The 12745-nt window shown below is 52.6% G+C and overlaps 1 protein-coding gene across 5 annotated transcripts in view; it reads right to left on the reverse strand.

Moving 5' to 3' along the window:
- Positions 1-12745, reverse strand: part of ZNF618 (zinc finger protein 618) — a 171222-nt gene that overhangs the window by 78068 nt on the left and 80409 nt on the right. The gene's annotated exons all lie outside the window — the stretch shown is intronic.

A 12745-nucleotide genomic window follows, 5' to 3' on the forward strand; every position in this document is an offset into this window, starting at 1 on the left:
ACACTTCTACCCACGGCCACCCCACCAAGCTCCCACGGGCACCAGATTCGGACCACTGCTTCCAGCCTCGGAAAACCTGCCCCCAGTGGGAAGGAGTCGTCACGGTACCTCCCCTCACCCCCATTTCCTTGGCCCTTTCAATCCAGCTGAGCACCGGCTAGCCACACAAACCCAGCAACTGCACAGCCCTAGGGACCAGGCTGGGGGAAGGAAGTAACCAGTTAAGTCTGAGACTGAATTGCACCATTTTTATTTTCAGTTGGGATTTCCAATAAAACAGTAGCTGCAGATTTATTCCTACCAACCGGAGGGGGAAAATCCTATTATGTTAAAATATTCTGTCCCCCCCCCCCCACCCTACGAACAGGGGAAGGCCCGAGAGTGCCGGCTCTTAATCTCTTTTATTTGGGGTGGGGGATGGGGTTTGATGAGGCTGGCCACATGAAATTTTCAGAAATGATAAAATCTGGTCCAGATGCAGAGACCGAAGCCCAGGGTGCAGCAGGAATGGCCGAAGTCTCCTGCGGACCAAATGACCCACTGCTGGGGACCTGGCTCGTGGACCAGGGCTCAAGAGGCCCTGGATGCCACAGCCAAAGGAGACGCAGATTGGAAAACGCCCAGGGCCTGCTCCTGCGCCAGTGTGCACTCCCTGGAGGCGCAGTCAGAACACGGCAGGTCTGAAACCCGCAGGCACGTGTTTCCTGTCCAAATTCAGAATTTTTCCAGCCCTGGAGAGAACACTACGCATGTCCTACAAGCTCAAACAACCCCAGAAGAGCCTGAGGAGTCCCCAGTAATCAAGCACCCCAATATTTCTGTGTCGATACATATGCACAGGCAACCCTGGCAGGACATCTCCCTGGGGTCACGTTCCATGGCTTCACCGGGCACCAAAATCTTGTTGTTTTCAAGCCTTTTGAATTTGAGGATTATGGATAAAGGACAGAGGACCCAAAATAAAAACAGCACTCCCTTTGGATGGGTGCTTATAAGAAGTTGCAACCTAGGGCCAGGGTTGGGGGGTAGCAGGTTAAGCCACCGCCTGCGACACCTGCATCCCATATGGGTGCCAGTTCAAGTACCAGCTGCTCCACTTTCGACCCTGCTCCTTGCTAATGGCCTGAGAAAAACAGTGGGAGATGGCTCAAGTGCTTGGGCCCCTGCACCCATGTGGGAGACCTTGAAGCTCCTGGCTCCTGGCTTCAGCCTGGCCCAGCCCTGGCCATTGCAGCCATCTTGGGAGTGAACCAATGGATGGAAGATCTCCATCTCTCCCTTTCTTTCTGTTAACTGTTTCACACAAATAAATATATCTTAAAAAAAAAAAAGTTGCAACCTGACAAAACCAGATAGTTTACTTTGATTCCAGCCAAGTGGCAACACGCAAAACTAAAGGCAACTCATTCAAAAAAAAAAAAAAAGCCAGATCTCCAATTCTTTAAGAGAATGGGATAATCCAGTGACACCCAGTGCTACACAGTGACAGCAGCTAGAACTGACAGCCCTGGTTCTCCCACTCCTCCCTCTTGGCCTATTGGGCAACGCCATGCACTCTGCTGGGTCCCGGCTACTTCCCACAAGGCACTGCTGGGTGGACATTTCACTTTCACAACAAATATCACACACACATGCACACAGACACACACATGCACGCAGACATACACTGGCGCGCACACACACACACACATACCCCATTTCACAGGTAAAGATGCATGAGATCAAAGAACTTAAGTCATTTATCAAGAGTCGCATTGCTACGAGCCCTGGTCGGGATCACCCCCAAAGGCCCCTTCCTCTGCTCAGGGGTACTTTATCCCCTGCCCACATTCAGGAGAGCCTGCTGGGAGCCGGGGGGTGGCACCAGAGAGCCCCCTTCCCACGTGGCAGGGATGGAAAGGTGAGGGACAGGCAGGGAGGGAGAAACAGGACGCCCGGGTCCTCCTGCAGTGGAAGAGACGGAAGGCAGCGGGCGGTCTGGGTGTGACTGCACCGCGGGCAAAGGACCGGGATCAGCCACATCCTCTCTTGCACCCTCAGAACCTGCCTGCAGGGCTAAGGGCAGGAGCTGCTGAGGTTCTTTTAGGGGCAGAAGAGGAAGCGGGTGGAAATCCTGCCCCTGAGAGCCTTGAAAAACCATGAACTCCCAAAGGATCTTTCGCCTCCTGGACTGAACTCTGGGTGTGTATTTCCAGGGGTTCCTACACATTTTTTAAAGTGATCTTTTTTGTCCTTTTCCTTCCCAGAGTCACAGAGTTGACCAGCTCAAGTGCAGTGAACACGCCACGGGGGGCCAGCAGAGTCTCTGTTTCAGGCACTCCTAATAACCGCCGCCTTGTTTCTTTTTACTGAGTTGACGATACTTCCGCCTCACGGCCAGAGTAACACTGAGAGCTTTTCCACCATGTTTATGAAATAAAGAAAAACTATTCAGAGAGTTATCAAGACAAATCTTCCAGCAGAGAGGAGGTGGCGCTTGGTACTGGAGCCACTAGGGGAAGAGATAAAGGTGGCAGTCGCATTGGGGACTGCAGCCACTGGAGGGAGAGATGAAGGTGGTGGTGACACTTGGGACTGGAGCTTCTGGAAGAAGAGCCGGAGCTGGCGGTGGCACTCGGTACTGTAGCCGTTGGAGGAAGGCGCACACCTGGGCAGGCTGTGGCTGGCACCTCTGTTTCAGTCCCGCCATAATCGGAACATTACAGGATAGCTCCCCCAGCTGTCGCCAAAGCTCACAGAGCTGAGAGCGCCCACTCTCAAGGTGGAGACCCCGCAACACCAGGCAGGCTTCGAGTCCTCATAAACACAGGACAGCGATCCTTCCTGTCGGAGTTCAGTTCAACTACGATGCGGCCATTTTCCTGAGCCAAACTCGTCTAATAACGACTCAACCTTACCCACAGACTTACCTTTACCCAGTGTGATCTGATGGGTTCTCAATGGGGACTGAAGTTTAAGGGCACAGGCTGAGTCCAACGGTCTGAGTTCAGTCCTGGTTTTGTCGTTTTCTAGCTGTGCGATCATCACGAAGTCACCTGTAGTTTCCAGGCCTCAGTTTCCTCATTTGCAAAATGGCCAGACACTAATCCCAGAACCTGGCTCACAAGGCTGCGAGGGACTTAGTTGAGGTAACTTAAATGAGTGTGGGCTGGGATGCAGCGATTCTGACGACTCCAGACACAGCTGTCAAAACCGCCATTTATTGCAGCAGGGAAACTGAGGCACAGAAAAACAGAGTGGCATGTACAGAGTCCAAGGCAGCTGAACGAGTCACAGGGGCAGCTGGGACCGGATGATGGGTCTTCCCTGAATGGCAGGGGCTGCTCAGGATCTTAGGCTGCAAGCGGGTATCCAGCGGGTCCCCCAGACCACCAGGGCCCCCAGACCGCCTGCAATGGGTTCCGTCAGACCAACACCGAACACCAGGACGCAGGGGAAGTACGAGGCACAGGCCGGGGCAGGCGGCCTCCATGGCTGCTCAGCACCAGCATCTTCATCCCCACACGATGAGTTCCTAAAGGATGGAGCTTCTCGCCCTGCTCTGTCTCCGTCTCACTTTGAACCTTAGCTAAAAGGCGGGGGCAGAGGGTTAAATCAGGTCACGCCCCCCAGCCCCTGCTCCGGTCACCTGTGTCACTCTACATTGGGCCGAACCAACCTTAACCAGACCCTGCTGTGGCAAGTGAAATGTGGTTGGGGAGAGAACCCACGGGGAGCCCTCCTTCTGCCTCTGACGTGGCTGGGGTTCAGTCACCCAAGGCCTCCAGCACCCATACCGGCACCCAGCACACCCATTCCTTACTCACCAGCTTCTCCCTGGGACCTGGGCAAGGCTATTTTTGGCTCCATTCAGCCCTCCTCTTCCCTCCCAAATGAATGTTAAGTTGTTCTTTTCCATTCTCTTATTAAGGGTTTTCTTGGAAAGAAAATATTATTCCAAACCCAGAAATTTTATTTCTAAATTTGTGCAAATGTAAGTTGTAAGACATTAGCTGCATTTCACATTTTGTGCAAATGGCAGAAACAGGCAATTCGTGTGCTACGGGATGGGGGCTGGCCAACGATTTCGATAAAATAAACCCTTTTTTAATTTAAATGCTAATGCACTGAATTAAAATTTAATAACTGAGGAAATTGAAAAGCCGAGCAGGAATATTGGAAATAAATCCAAGCAGAAACAGCTGAAATTAAAAATTCTAGAGAGTGGGAGGATAGCAGCTAAGCTGTCTTATATGATTACATTTTTTTTTTTTTTTCAGAATGAAGCAAAAAAAAAAAAAATCCTATCTCTCGCTGGCTCTCGGGCAGTAAATCCACAGTGCTGTGATTTATTGCTCAATTTTCCTGAGGGAAAAAGGCTTTCTTTCATGCTGAAATATTTCATAAATTTCAAGCCAGCATAAATTCTTAATTTAAAAGTTATGGAGGTCACATTTAGTGCACTGGTACGCTTCCAAAATCTTAAAGGAATAGCAGTGACCAAAATAAAAAAAAATTTGAAAAAGCGAAAAAGGAGGGGCAGAATTTTTTTTTCTGTTTTTTTTTTTTCTTTTGGTTGTAATTCACAAGTTGAAATTTCATGATTAAAGGTTCCTCCTAGATGGCTGGTACCCACGTGTGTGGGGAACTGGTATGTGTTTGGAAATCTGCAGCTCAAGATGGAGAGATAAAGATTTAATTCAATTATAAAAAGGCTTTTTTTTTTTTTTTAAAGCCACTTGAGGAATTTCTGGTAAAAATTTCCCCCCTCCCCTGCCCGGGAAGGGGTGAGGGTGGGGGGAGGGTGGCCACTGTAATTGCTTCTCTTAGATCTCCAATCTTTTGTGCACACTGATGTATTCATTTGTTATACAGCTGTTCGGCGGCGGAAAGAATGCTAGGGCGCCCATAATTCTAAGCAAATCAATCAAAAATTAATGATTTGTCATGCTTGCACAATGGAGGAAAAACAGCTCCGTGGGTCCTGGCTGCCTGGTCTCGAAGAATGAAATGCCTTTCTATGATAAGGCAGCCCGGGAGGCTGGGGTGCCACTGCTGCAGCGCCCCCCAGCCCCGTGTGGACACAGCGTCCACGGCCAAGATGGCACCTCGGCTGGTCACGCACCGGTTGGACCTTGCCGCCCATTTTCCTAGAGGTATCATCATTAGGATCTTGCCTTTTCCCTCCCCCACTGCAATGAAAATCACTTCCTCTCTGGAGAATTCAATGACGTCCCCTCCCCCACGTGATTTAATTTGTCCCTGTTCATTGTTCTCCCAACACTGGAAGGCACAGCCATTGGTGCCTTCCACCAACTCCACTAGGGGTCTGGGGCCACCGGAGCACCTGCCATCCCCCAGGAGGGGTGTGGCTGCTCCTGGGCCTCCTCCGTCTCCCTGGCATTGCCGTGTCTCCAGCACCCAGCTCAGGGCCTGGCACAGGGCAAAGAGGCAGCAAACAGGGCGGGGGAACCTGGTCATTCTGAGGACTTCCAGGAACCCCGACAATGATGTTGCTTCATGAATGATGACCCGCACTGGCGATTCCACCTGGAGGAAATCTCTCAATGGACCTTAAGAATCAATCACTGGGTTACTCACTCAGCAGGTCTTTCTTGCAAACCTACTATGTGTCAAAGACAATTCCGAATCCCCAGGGGTCAGCACTTCTCAGGCATCTCTGCACCCCGCGGGGCCAGGAAGCATGAAGGGGAACCCAGAGAGAAGCGCGAAGTTTTCTAGATGCCTCCGAATTCTTGTAGCTCACCAAGTTGTGATCGGTTCACGTGAAGGTTGTATTCACCAATACGTGGGTATTTCATATATAAGTACGTTAGCTCTAACAATAAATTCCAAAGACTGCCACAGCACCACGAGGAATGGAAGTGCATCTTCTAAATGCTCTCAGCGATGGGTTCTTAACACATGGGGCTTGAGTTCTAATCTTGCATTTTCTTTCTAGACTGAACATGTTTCTGCTCAAAGCCACTGGCGACCCCAGCTTCCCTGCCTGAGGGGTAGGTGAAGGCTGCCGGGGAAAGGTCCAGGGGGAACAGACCTGGAGCGGCACGGGTGGGTGCCACTTTTCTGTAGCTATTTCTAGAGTTCACCCTAGAAGTGGTTCTGAGCCAGGCACTGGGGAGCAGGGCAGGTCCTGAGATGAACCAGACATGGGGCCTCACTCATTCGCCAATGCTGGGTGCTTTGCTCTGGCTGGACTGGTTCCCCCAAGGGTTATGTGTTGGAGGCTTGAGGAAAGGTGGGGCCTACTGGCCTGCCGTGGGGTCACTGCAGGGCGCTGCCCTTGGGAGGGAGGGAGGGAGGCAGCTCTCCCAGCACCTGCACCCTCCCTGGAATGAGCGGTTCTAAGAGGCAGCCCTGACTCGCTCGCCAGCTTCCTGTTTCCACACACGGCCTCTTTCTCTCACGTGCGGCCCTCAGCAGAGGCCACACCAGTGGTCTCAGCCAATCTCGCACTTTGAACTCCCCAAACTATGAACTCTTCTTCATAAAATTAGCCTGTCTCAGATATCCGGTTACAGTAACAACAATGAATTTATTATGTAAGCGGCCACTATGTGCTGGGCACCAGGACGGTCACTGGGGACACAGGCAGAGAGGACAGTGGGAGAGCCACACTGATGACGTCACAGCTTAGGATATCCACCTGTAACGGCCACGCGGCATGCACACTCCGCAGAGGAATGGCTGGCTTCCATGGGCGACTCTGAGACAGCAGGGCCGGGAAGGGCTGGAGAGGGAGGGATGCTTGAGCAGCGAGCGCGGAGCTCAGACTCAGCGGGGCCAACAGAAAACCCGGATGTGAACGGAGCTCACACAGGCCGGGCGCCGGGCAGCAGTACCCACCGCATGCCGGGCAGAGAAGGCACCATCGCAGCCAGCTGGGAAGCCTGCGTACTGAGCTACTCGAGGCCATGGCTTTCTCTGACAGCTGTCGCCTCTGCAGAAGCAAAGGCTCCCACCGGGGACTCCTGACCAGACCCCTAGGCCAGACCCCAGGCCTCCACGCGGACTTGGCAGCTTCCAGTTCTGAGGACGAAGGAACAATGATCTGATCTTTCCCCCTTTCATTTGCTGTGGAGTGGCCACAGCGCCCCCGAGAACAACAATGCGAACCCTCCCTAGGCCAGGTCTGCTACTGATGAGCCAGGGGCATCGGCAACTCTGAGGCTAACCCACGAGAAACATCCAGCGTCTTCATTTCTCCTGGATACGATGCCCTTACGCCTCTCCCCAGGACCTTGCTGTTCAAGGTCAAGCATCAAGAAGGCAATCAGGGGCTGGCGCTGTAGCGCCGTAGGTTAATCCTCCGCTTGCAATGCCGGCATCCCACATGGGCTCCGGTTCTAGTCCCAGCTGCTCCTCTTTGGATCCAGCTCTCTGCTATGGCCTGGGAAAGCAGCAGAAGATGGCCCAAGTCCTTGGGCCCCTGCACCCACGTGGGAGACCTGAAAGAAGCTCCTGGGTCCTGGCTTCGGATCGCCCCAGCTCCAGCAGTTGCAGCCATTTGGGAGTGAACCAGAGGATGGAAGACCTTCCTCTCTCTCCACCTCTCTCTGTAACCCTACCTCTCAAATAAATAAATAAAATCTTAAAAAAAAAAAAAAAAAAGCAAGCAAGCAAGCAATCAGCAAAGGACTGTGTGTTTCCCGAGTTTCCAGGTACAGGCTGGGTCTCCTCTCCCTGGTAGGCAGCCTTCAGGCTGGATCCAGACCTCCATCATCATTGCCGTCTTCGCCATCACCATCCATTGGATGTACCTGCAGACCAGCCTAAGAAGCCTGAGGCCCACGGGCAGCTGAGGAAGGCACGTGCATTGCCAAAGCACCTGCCGGCTGCAGTGGAGACTGGAGGCCCAGCACAGAGGCCACGGTCATCTTCCAGGGAAGAGATGAAAGCCGCCTGGGGAAGGCGGAGGAGAGAGCTCCAGGACTGCGAGCTGCTGGGAGCAGCAGGGATCAACTGAGCTACATGAGGAGGGCAGCCAGGGCACAGCTGGCACATAGCAAGTGCTCAGTGAACGCCAGGGCCGGGGGGGGGGGGGTGTGCTGGCTTTTTTGGTTTGTTTTTGTTTGTTTGTTTATAAAAAATAAATCACTAGGGGCTGATGTTGGGGTGTGGTAAAGCTGCCACCTGCAGTGCCGGCATGCCAAACGGGTGCCAGTTCTTGTCCCAGCTGCTCCACTTCCAATCCAGCTCCCTGCTAATGCACCTGGGAAATCAGCAGAAGATGGACCAAGTGCTTGGGCCCCTGCACCCACATGGGAGACCCGGAAGAAGCTCCTGGCTCCTGGCTTTGGCCTGGCTCTGCCCTGGCTTGTGTAGCTACTTGAGGAGTGAACCAATGGATGAAAGATCTCTCTGTCTCTCTCAAATAAATCTTAAAAAAAAAAAAAAAAAAAAACTCACTAGAGTTAATAGGGAAGATCTTGTCAGTCTTAGGCTACATGCAGAGGCCTGGTCTCCTCCCTGGGCACCTGGGATGGAAGTAACAGAATTCAAAACTTGGGTGCCAGGGGGCTGGGGTGGGGGGAATCCTGGCCTCAGGCAGGAGGGGCAGTAGCCTCCCTCGTGCCCCCAGGTGGGACTGAACCACCCAGGGCACCAGCTGCCACTCCTCCAGCCCTGCTGTCCACATACAAATCCCCTCACGAAGCTGGGACAGCTCCTGGTTGCTAGGTGTGTGTCTACCTCTCCTCCCCGGTAAGGCTGGGTCACAAAGCTTCTTAAGGCTACTTCCAAAGGCACAGTGTTTCTCCTGGGTTTTAAAAGCTTTTTTTTTAAAACAATGTTTATTTGAAAGACAGAGTTAAAGAGAGAGGAGAGAGAGGTCTTCCAATCCGCTGGTTCACTCCCCAAATGGCCACAATGGCTGGAGCTAAGCCAATCTGAAGCCAGGAGCCAGGAGCTTCCTCCAGGTCTCCCACATGGGTGCAGGGGTCCAAGCACTTGTGTCATCCTCCGCTGGTTTCCCAGGCGCATTAGCAGGGAGCTGGATTGGAAGCGGAGCAGCCAGGACTTGAACCAGAGCCCATATGGGATGCTGGCATTGCAGGGGGTGGCTTTACCCGCTATGCCACAAAACCAGCCCCTTTAAAAGCTTTTTATAGTGGAAGCATTTTATGTTTAGAGAAGGGTTTCTGAGGCAAGAAGCCCCCAGACATCCTTCACCCTCAGGAGTGCTGTCAGACTGGGGAGTACTCGGCTTGAATTCTGTCTTCAAGGGGCCGCCAGTGGGGGTGCAAAGAGAGGCACAGCTGATGCCCAGGTCCCGGGAGGGCAGAGCAAAGGCCAGCTGAGGCCTGGTCTTGTCAGAGCCTGTAGGCTGGGAACGAGGAAGTCGGCAGCCATGCGGCACAGGGGTCACCGGGAGTCAGCCCGGGCACAATCCCCGCCACCGGCTGTCGTGACCTCTCGGTGCCTTCCTCTGTGACAAAGGGCCGACCCCGGGGCTGGGGTGTGGACTGGATGAGCTGGGCCGCTGTGCCTACACCCTGTCAGCTGGGATCATTAATTCAGCATCAGGGGCCTCACATGAGCAGAATGCAACCCAAGAGCAGCCAGCACCCACTGAGCACTTCCTGGGTGCCTGCCTGGCTCGGGGCGGGCCACGCAGCATCTCATTTACTGTCCTTGAGCGCCCTTGGTGGGAGGGGCATCACCAGCCCCAACATCCAAGCTAGGATTCAGAGAGAAGCCGGGTGCACAGACCAGCTGGGGAAGGCTCAGCCGGGCCTCCAGCCCAAACTCCCCAAGTCCAAGTCCACGTTTTCCAACCCTGAGCCATCCTGCGTCCAGGGCCCGCAGGCGACCTTGGAGAGTGACTTTCCTGTGTTTCAGAGTGGACACGCTCCTCTGGGTGCATAAATGCTGCTGTCTGATTTCTGGAGAGGCGTGCGCATCGCAGTTCCTTACAGTCCCACAGTTAATCTCTCAATTTACAAAAGAGCAGGTCACGTGACTGGATTCCACAAAAATTCTCTCTCCAGGTTTATGATTTTACAGAAAACTCCAGGGAAAACCGCCTGGAGCGAGTTAAAACCAGATCAGCCATAAACCATGTCCCGGTACAGTCTCACCAAGCCAAGACTCAGATTACTCATTAAATATGTGATAAATATGCACTTCAGATCAGCAGGAAGCAAGGCGCGATGGAAAAAAAGAAAAGGGCTTTGCTTCCTGGGGGGCGGGGGAACTGTTTAAATAAAGGATTGCAAACTCCGAATCAGGTGGACCCGGGCAGGGTGGGGGGCACTCAGGTATCTTCTGAAAAAGGCAGGACAGGGAGAGGCTGTCCTCAGAGCTCTTCAAGGGGACCCATGGCCAGAGGCTCCCGGCCCAGGCAATGCTGGTGAGGCAGTGGCACGGTGGGCTAGGGCTGCACGCTGCAGTGGGCCCGTGCAGTTCCCACCTCCCCCAGACCTGCTGGGAGAGGCAAGCCCTGGCCCGCAGCTTGCACATCTGTCCAGTGGGGCTGCTGGACTGATGACCTCTCAGGAACCTTTCAGTTCTGATATCCAGGGTCCGCCAGACAGACCTGGGTTCAAACCCCACCTGGGCCGCAAAGTAGCTGTGACCTTGTGCAGGTTCCATGTCTTTGTGCCTTGGCTCCATCTGATGAAGATGGAGATAAAATCCACCCCCCCACACACACACCCCTTCCAGGCTGCTAGATGGGTGAGACGATGCCACGTGTGTCACGGTACCACAGGAGCCACGGAGCTGGAGATAGCAAGATGATGACCCCGATGGTTCGAGCCTAGGAAAGACTGTGCCGCCCCAGCAGATCTCCTGGGTGCGGGGTTTCCAGCACAGCCTCCAGAGGAGGAAGAGCTGACCCCACCGCCCCGCTGTGTGAGTCACTGACCCCCACACTCACCTTCCTCCCGTCGGCACCCACCTCGCAAGGGTACAGAGGACTAAATCCGTTAATACACTTCTCCAAACACAGGCGGACATATGTAAAACGTATCTCTTACTGAAGTTACTAAGTAGCTGTGAACTTTAGCAATAAAATCGCCACCTATTAAAAGTCACACAAGCCTCCCTTGGCCGCTGAGCCTCAGTTTTCCTAGCTATAAATTGGGAGAGCGCCAAGAACACCCGCAGCTCTGAAACTTGACGATTCTGTGATGGCCAGCTCTGCTCATGCCACCTCACTGCCCCGGGTACAGTCCACTCGGGACTGCCTCCAGGAAGCCTTCCCTGACTGCAGTGAGCACAGCCTGGGGTCCCACAACCCTGTCAGGTACAACTGGGAACATTAGCATTTTGCAACTTTGCTCCCAACCACACTGGAGTTTCCACGCAGGTGGTAGCTTTTTGAGCTCCTCTGGGACTCCACAGCACCCAGGGCTGGGCTCTGCACATACATAAGGGGCTTCAGAAAGATCAGTGAATTGGTCTCAGATGTACAGGAATGGCACCACCAATAGCGGAGAGCATGATGGTGAACAGACCCTACAGCAGCACCTAGGCCAAGAAGGGCAAAAGGATTTTCAGTGTGAATTCTAACAAATCAGCAGTAACGGTGCAGGACAATGTGTTGAGCAATATTCTAGGGCCACAGCTGAGCTCAGCTGGAGAAGGTGCTGTGATCGATTTCTCATGTCTGCCGTGGGCACAGCATAGTCAGGGATGCCAGCATATTTGGCCCCTCTAATCTAGGACAGAATCCTCCTTTGACAGAGAGAGAAAACAGAGGACTTCTGACCCCCAAAGCACCCCTTTCCCCATCACCACACATTCTGATTAGCAAAAACACCCCCAGCATGGAGCAGGAACTGTGATCTTTTAAAATGTGGAGTAAAGAGAGCAAGAAAGAAGAGAGAGAAACAAAATAAATACACACAGGGCGAAGATGCATAAATAAAGCACAGTGCTCACTTCTGCTGTGAGACAGAAATAATGAGAGGGCAAAGTAGATGTTCTAAGTCAGACTTTTTTTTTTTTTTAAGAAAAGTCTGGAACACAAGCTCCAAGTAGAAATCCTACGAATTCCTATTGCAAAATAACTCTTGGTCAGCCAACCACAATCCCTATAAATATATCACAAGATCAACAGCCCGGGCAAATAGGGGGAGGGGAGAACAGCCGCATGCATTTTTTCAAAATCAAAATAGTTCTGTTCAGAGTTGGAACGAAAGCAGTCACCCACTTTCCTACAAAAGGAGAGGCCCAGGAAGTAAAAAAAAAAAAAAAAAAAAAAAAAGTGTAATTCTACACATCCCAACAGGCTCCTGCTGAGAAACCTAGACAGCTAGACTATTTTGAAATTATTCTACAATTCTGTTTTCTTTGCAACAGGAAAAAAAAAAAAAGAAATCTGGTGCTCTGAATTCATTAGAGCAACCATGAACTTGCAATAGCTTCCTTACGATTATCCAGTGGGGAAACCAAACACGCTAAGGGGTCTGATTTGGGCATGTCCTTCAGGGTCCAGGCCAGAGAAATGGAAGTCACTCTAGGTCTTGTGAATGGAGGTAATTTAATACAGGGATCTGAGTACACAGGAGCTGAGTGAGCTGAGGGGACAGAGAGGCAACCAGGCATTGGCACCTAAGGGAGCTGCTAACACATCTGAGCCGGGAGACAGAAAGCCAAGAGATGGTGTCGCCAGCAAGAGAACAGGTGTGGCAAGGGCTGCCCAGTGGCAGCGGACCACAAACACAGGGCTGCAGCGACCCAGAAATCACTAAAAGTCCAGTCTAAACTAGCAGAAGACCAGAGAGCAAGGGCACCTGGG

The sequence above is a fragment of the Lepus europaeus genome, chromosome 12, assembly GCF_033115175.1.
Source record: "Lepus europaeus isolate LE1 chromosome 12, mLepTim1.pri, whole genome shotgun sequence".
Taxonomy (NCBI): domain Eukaryota; kingdom Metazoa; phylum Chordata; class Mammalia; order Lagomorpha; family Leporidae; genus Lepus; species Lepus europaeus.